This window comes from Chenopodium quinoa, unplaced genomic scaffold (assembly GCF_001683475.1).
Source record: "Chenopodium quinoa cultivar QQ74 unplaced genomic scaffold, ASM168347v1, whole genome shotgun sequence".
Taxonomy (NCBI): Eukaryota; Viridiplantae; Streptophyta; class Magnoliopsida; order Caryophyllales; family Amaranthaceae; genus Chenopodium; species Chenopodium quinoa.
In genome coordinates, this window is record NW_018745413.1 from 5,211,177 (window position 1) to 5,217,305 (window position 6,129).

The following is a 6,129-nucleotide window of genomic DNA, read 5'->3' on the forward strand; positions in this document are numbered from 1 at the left end:
ACTCTTGTGTAAGACCTTGGGACTTAGTACTTAGACTCGATTAATGACTTGACAAGATATTATTGCCAGTAAAAATTAACTGAATCGACTAGAAAACTGCTCAATTAGACATAAGGTGATGACTCAAGCAACAAACCTAACTGTCGCCAAAACGACAGGACTGACGCCTCTCTTTGCAGTGTAGCGCCAGTATACAGGACTGCCGCCAGGCGCTAAGCTCCATAGAGTGGCGCTGCAATTTAAATCTTAGCGCCATTGCTGGAACGTCGAACTGGAACTGCTTTCGGTATTACTCTACAGGTTATGCCTAAAGTCGTACTAAGTTAACTCTAATTAAATTATTAAACTTCAATTACACTAATTAATTAATTAATTAATTAGGCGAAGTTTTTTTTAGTCATAAATCAGTTTATTTAATCTTAGCACAAGTCAAACAAACGGTTAGGAAAAACACATAGAGTATGCACAACCAATAATGCACAATCAGTAAAGTAGGCACAACATGATGCAATGAGTTTGCAACCTAACCATGGCTCTAGTTCTCTAAAGTTCGGGATATGGGTTAGTCAATGGAGGGCCCATGGTTAATTGTCCAGATGTATCGCGCGGAAGCCTAACCGTAAAGGATGGGCGCGAGTGGATGGGACACCGCGAGTTTAGAAAAAATCGCTTCCATGGTTTGGTGAATTCAACATTCTCGGATGTACCCTTTGTTGCTCATAACGTTCAATCAGGTAGATGGAGCATGAATTCCCAGGGGATTATGTCCATATGTAGAGCACATATGGATTTCAGAAAAGTGAGAAAAACTCAATTAGGAAGTGGGATCGAGCAAAAAATGCTAAAAACTGGTCGAAAGTAGAACGCATATTTCTTTCTTGGTATTGGAAGAACTTGGTGCCAGCAAACTGAGGCCAGCGCCACAATTTGGCTTTAGCGCCAGGCGACAGCCAGCTGTCGCCTTGCGCTAACGTCAAATTGTTGGCGCTAAACTTTGTTCCCTGACGCTAGTTCCTACATGCCTCAGCAGCTTTCTGTGCTCGATAAAATTTTCCAGTTTCGCGCAGCATTATTTCGATCCTAGTTGTGAAAGATATTCCTCAAATTTCCTACGTATAAAAAATGTTTTAACTCATTACAGATGGTCTTTCCAATGAGATCTTTTTATATGCATATGACAATAATGTTAGTCAAAATTATGCACATGAAATACTTAGAACTTTTCGAGACTCATCCACTCATTCTAAATCATTGCCGAAATAAATTTCAGGAATTAAAATAGAAATCCTTCCCAGTGGAGTCGCCAAAAAACTGTAGGGAATATTTCAAGCATTACCCCTAACTTGAACCCCACTATGATCATACACTAAAGTACGGTGGCGTCCAAAGGGAAAGAAGATAGAGAAAAAGAGTCGCCAACAAGTTTTAGGTACTTGTAAACCGTTCACGAGGTGAAGGTTACACCCCTTAATGATCCAGGAGATCATTAACTCCAATAGGTCTGGAACCATGACTGGTAGTTCGGGGATGAAGGTACAAATCCAACCTAAAAGAGATTGAACCTGCCATAATAGGCCTCTACTTTATTCTGATCGTATTCATGTGCGCTTTCTGACTAACACGCAATCAATAGGATTAACCCTAAACCTGTTTATCTATGTTGGTTGAATATTAATGCACAAACAAAACTATTATTGGCGATCACTTGAATTATAATCAAATTAACCCTAAACAAGATTATTAATTATTTTATTAAGCGTGATTACGTGTACAAATTCCCTTTAAACATGCATAAAAGGCGTGATCAAGCAATAACAATAAATAATCAAGCAACATAATAATAATCATAACAATAATTATAATCATAATTGAAAAAAATAAATCATAATAATAATAATCATGTTAAAGCATAATAATAGAAGGATCCTAGGCATGATACTAACAAGATTAATAACAAACCCTAGCATGTTACTAAATAATAAAAATGAAAGCTTTAACCCTAACATGATACTAACATGAATATTAGGAAAGAATATAAAAGGCATCATACTTCTAATCATACTTGATATTAGTAATTTTTAGTTGTTACCCTAAACATGATACAAGGAAAATCAAAACACCCTAACATGATGCTAGGAATCATAATAACAACCTAAGCCTGATTTCTACATCATAATATTAATAAAAACCATTAAAGCACTTACTTGGATGTCTCGTATCTCTTTCTAATAACAAATTACACACATTAGTAACTTCAAGGAAAATATAAAATCAAGAAAAAAAATAAGAAATAAAGATTTGGGACCAAACCCTCAGAAATTAAAACCTTTCACATCTAGGGCGAAGGCAACTTCGAACTTGGCTAGGTATGTCTAGTGCTAATGTATGAGGAATTGTGTTTGTAAAAGGCTAGGCTTAGAAAAGAGGGAGAGAGAATCAAGAAATTCTTGATGAGATTTGATGATTGAAAAAGGGGAGATTTAACATCTATTTATAGAGAAAAGAGAGGGTCGAAGAATAAGAAAAGAATCCGAATTTGAATCGAAATATAACTCGATGGACAGCAGTTTTTGCAGATTTTGTTTTTATCATATCTTTTGATCCAGAAGTCCAAATAAGGCATATAATATGTCTTTGGAAAGGTATTGAAGTATTCTTTTCAACCCACTTAAAATATGATTAAAATATTTTGTTAATATAATGATATGGCTAATATAGTGGGACGGTATCAGGTTTGGATAGAGTTTTGTATCTCATTCATATCTTTTTCGTTATAACTCGGATTTAATATTATAATATATCATTGGAAAGATAATTTCAATAAATATCCAACCATATAAAATTTGGATAAAGAATATGAGGCACGAAAATATAATCTGAATATATTCCACTTTAGACGAAACAAGGATTCTAAAAAGGAGTAGTTTTATTCAATTTCAAACTCTTTGAAACATAATTATCAATCCTAACTCCAATAGGATTAAAAGAGACTTCTATAGTATTCTAGAAGACTATAATCAATACTAATATCTTTAGGAATGATAATTAATAATAGGCCCTCCTCTAGATCATTGGGCCGTAGGTAAAAATCAAACCGGGCTCAGTTTAGTATTTTGGCAATAACTTCCTCATTATTCATAGGAATTGGGCTTATAATATATCGTATGAAAGGTCTTTCCAAGACCATCCAACTACACCATTATTAGGCCCTCATCATGGACCAAACTAAACTGGAATGCACGTTTTTCATAAATAAGGTAAGAAAAGAAATATTTTCAAAAACAGAAAGAAGAGATATTTTAATAAAAACATCCTCATCACTAGAATTTTCACACTTTCTCTTTTTTCGATAATCAAATGACATGAAAGGTATTCATCACTAGGTTTGGTTTTGGGGAGATACATATGGGTGTCTACAGAAGCCCCCACTTTGACTGAATTTGGAGAAACGCAAGTTTCGAAAACAAAAGTCAAAGTAGCGATAGGGACGGAGAATGATTTAGAACGTGCTGCAATCCTAAATCATTCTTATAACGCCGATACCTTCAAAATAGAATTAGTTAAACAGATAAAAGAATTAAGAAACGTGTATCTTGCATCGTCGAGCACACGTCTTTGGAGGTAACCGATTTGTTGTGACGATCTTCTGCAAGCTAGAGAATACCGCATGAAGACTGCTACACCTGTAACTGCCTCCAATTCCGTCATGATAGACTTCTGCAAGCTAGAGAACCCCATCGAATATTGCTTCTCTTTAAACCACCTTCTAGCACTTTGTGACCATATTTCGCAAGCTAGGGAACACGATCGAAGACAACTTTGATTGAAATCACCTCCAGTTGTTTGTGACAACTCTCCGCAAGCTAGGGAACACTGTCGAAGATATCCTCGCGTGAAGCTATCCTCATTTGTTGCGATAATATTCCAAGGAAAATTATCGAAGACCCACGCTTGTCCATCTTTTAAAAGCTCGCTTGAACTTTGCTTCCGCTATGCCTACGTCGGCGTTTTGCTACTCTTGAACCTGTATTTTGGTGCCTTTTGCTGAATATTGAACTAGTATGTCGGTGCCTTTCGCTGAATGAACCAGGATGTCGGTGCCTTGCGATGAGCCAATGCTTAGGCGCTTTAAGCTAAGTGAGACGATCATTCATCAGGTCGATCACTTTATGTAATTGTAATCAAGCTATTTCTAAATCATGTCAATTTTCTTAGAGGGGCTAACTGGCATACCAAGGAATCCAAAATATATTGCAAGAGGTTAGAACAACCGCACTGAGTGGCTGAACATTCCGTCGGCGCTGAAAATTTTTTGGCGCCGCATATTTTGCTCTAGCGCCCGACGCTGGCACTAGCGCCAAGCGCTAAGCCTTATCGTCTGGTGCCAAGGCCTGTTGCTTGGCGCTAGAGTTGGGTATTCCATATATACCCCTTTCTTCTTCATTTCTGCTGCTGCTGCTCGTTCTTGCTCGAGAAATCACCCGGAACTTCAATTTACTCATTCTTGCTTGTTTCTCAACCGAATTCGCTCAAATTTGTTGCAAATCAAAGCTTATTCCATCCATTTTCCCAATCTATGTAAGTTTTCCTCAAACTCACTCCGGTTTTAATGAATTTTGCATATGTTTGTTCACGAATTTCTTAAAAAGTTGAAACTTGACTTGCTTAATTCTCTTTGTTTGTCAAATTTTATGCATGAAATTAATTGATTATGTTTATATATTTCCTTGGAAGTAATTTGAGACTTGTTTGACTCAATTTGGTGAAGAAACAAACAAATCACCATTGTTGGACCTCTTAAGGTCGGGAAGACAATGTGGCTTGTTCTTGATGTTTTTGCTAGCAATTCTTGTCCAATTTGTCACAATAATTACCATTGTATTGCAAGAAATTGTTTAAATGCTTGAAAAATGTCGTATATGCTCAATTTGAATCTGTGCTCTATTTTAGTACTACATACTCTATTATTTGTGAACATAGTATCATGCGTCTAGGCGAACCTTAGATACTATAGAGCTTCAATTTATGATGATTCTGCATAATGTAGCATGGCTAGACGGCGAGGTTCGGTTTCATGGTCCCGAGATGTACGACGGGAGCACGAGCCCGTAGAGACGACGCCGACCCGTCCACTTCTCTCGGCCCTCTCCCAGAGTGGGATGAGCGGACTCTGTACTTCTCTTCCGTCCACCACATTTCTTAGAGAGTGTGACGTGGGATCACAGTTGGTAGGACGCGCGGTCACGGTTTAGGTTGCGATACCTTGGGCGTCCTGTATAAGATGTACATCGGCAATGACGGAGAGGTGAGACTTCTCTAGGAGTCTTGCGGAGTGGCTACGCTTTTTGAGACCTCAAAGGCCATGATTGCCTCTAGCGAGGGTCATCACGTGGTTCGTAATCTGGTGGAGTTCTTTTGGGACACCACCAACACTTTCCACTTTCCTTGGGGTGAGATGGTCACCCCGACCGACTTCAGTCTCATTACGGGACTGGAGTTTAGCTCTTTCGCGCTGTCGTTTGACAACGAGATCAGCGTGTTTTCTCCTGAGGTCGAGGAGCTGTTGTGTCCGATTGTTGTTCGGGCTCATGCTGAGGTAGAGTCAACTCAGTTCAGTGTCAAGGAGATTCATCGTTCGACTCTAGCAACGGCTTTCGAGGATGAAGCGAGAACCCGAGAGCAGCGGGTGCACATCTTTATTCTTATCTTGCTGTCAGGGACGTTTTCCTCTGCAAGGGTAGTAGAGTGCTGCTTTACTTCCTACCTACGGTCCGTGATCTATATTTTATCGGGACTTATGACTGGGCCAACTTGGCCTATGCTGACTTCATTCGACCGTTACGAGACTCGTGTCGACACCGGTCCTTCACGGGGAACGTTGCTTTATCCGGCTTTTGAAAGGTCGTAGAGGTATACTTTATCTCCCATAAAATTTTAACTCTAAGCTTTGATTAGCACTTTATGATAATTTCTGCCTTTTGTAGATCTGGTTCTATGAGTACTTTCCCTCGGTTGCGCCGGCGAGGCCGTCGCCGCGCAGGTTTCCAGTGAGTTCCTCTTGGGGAAGCCGCCGCGCTAGGATGTTTACTGCTTATGTCCGAGATCGGATCATCTCGATATGGTTCTTTT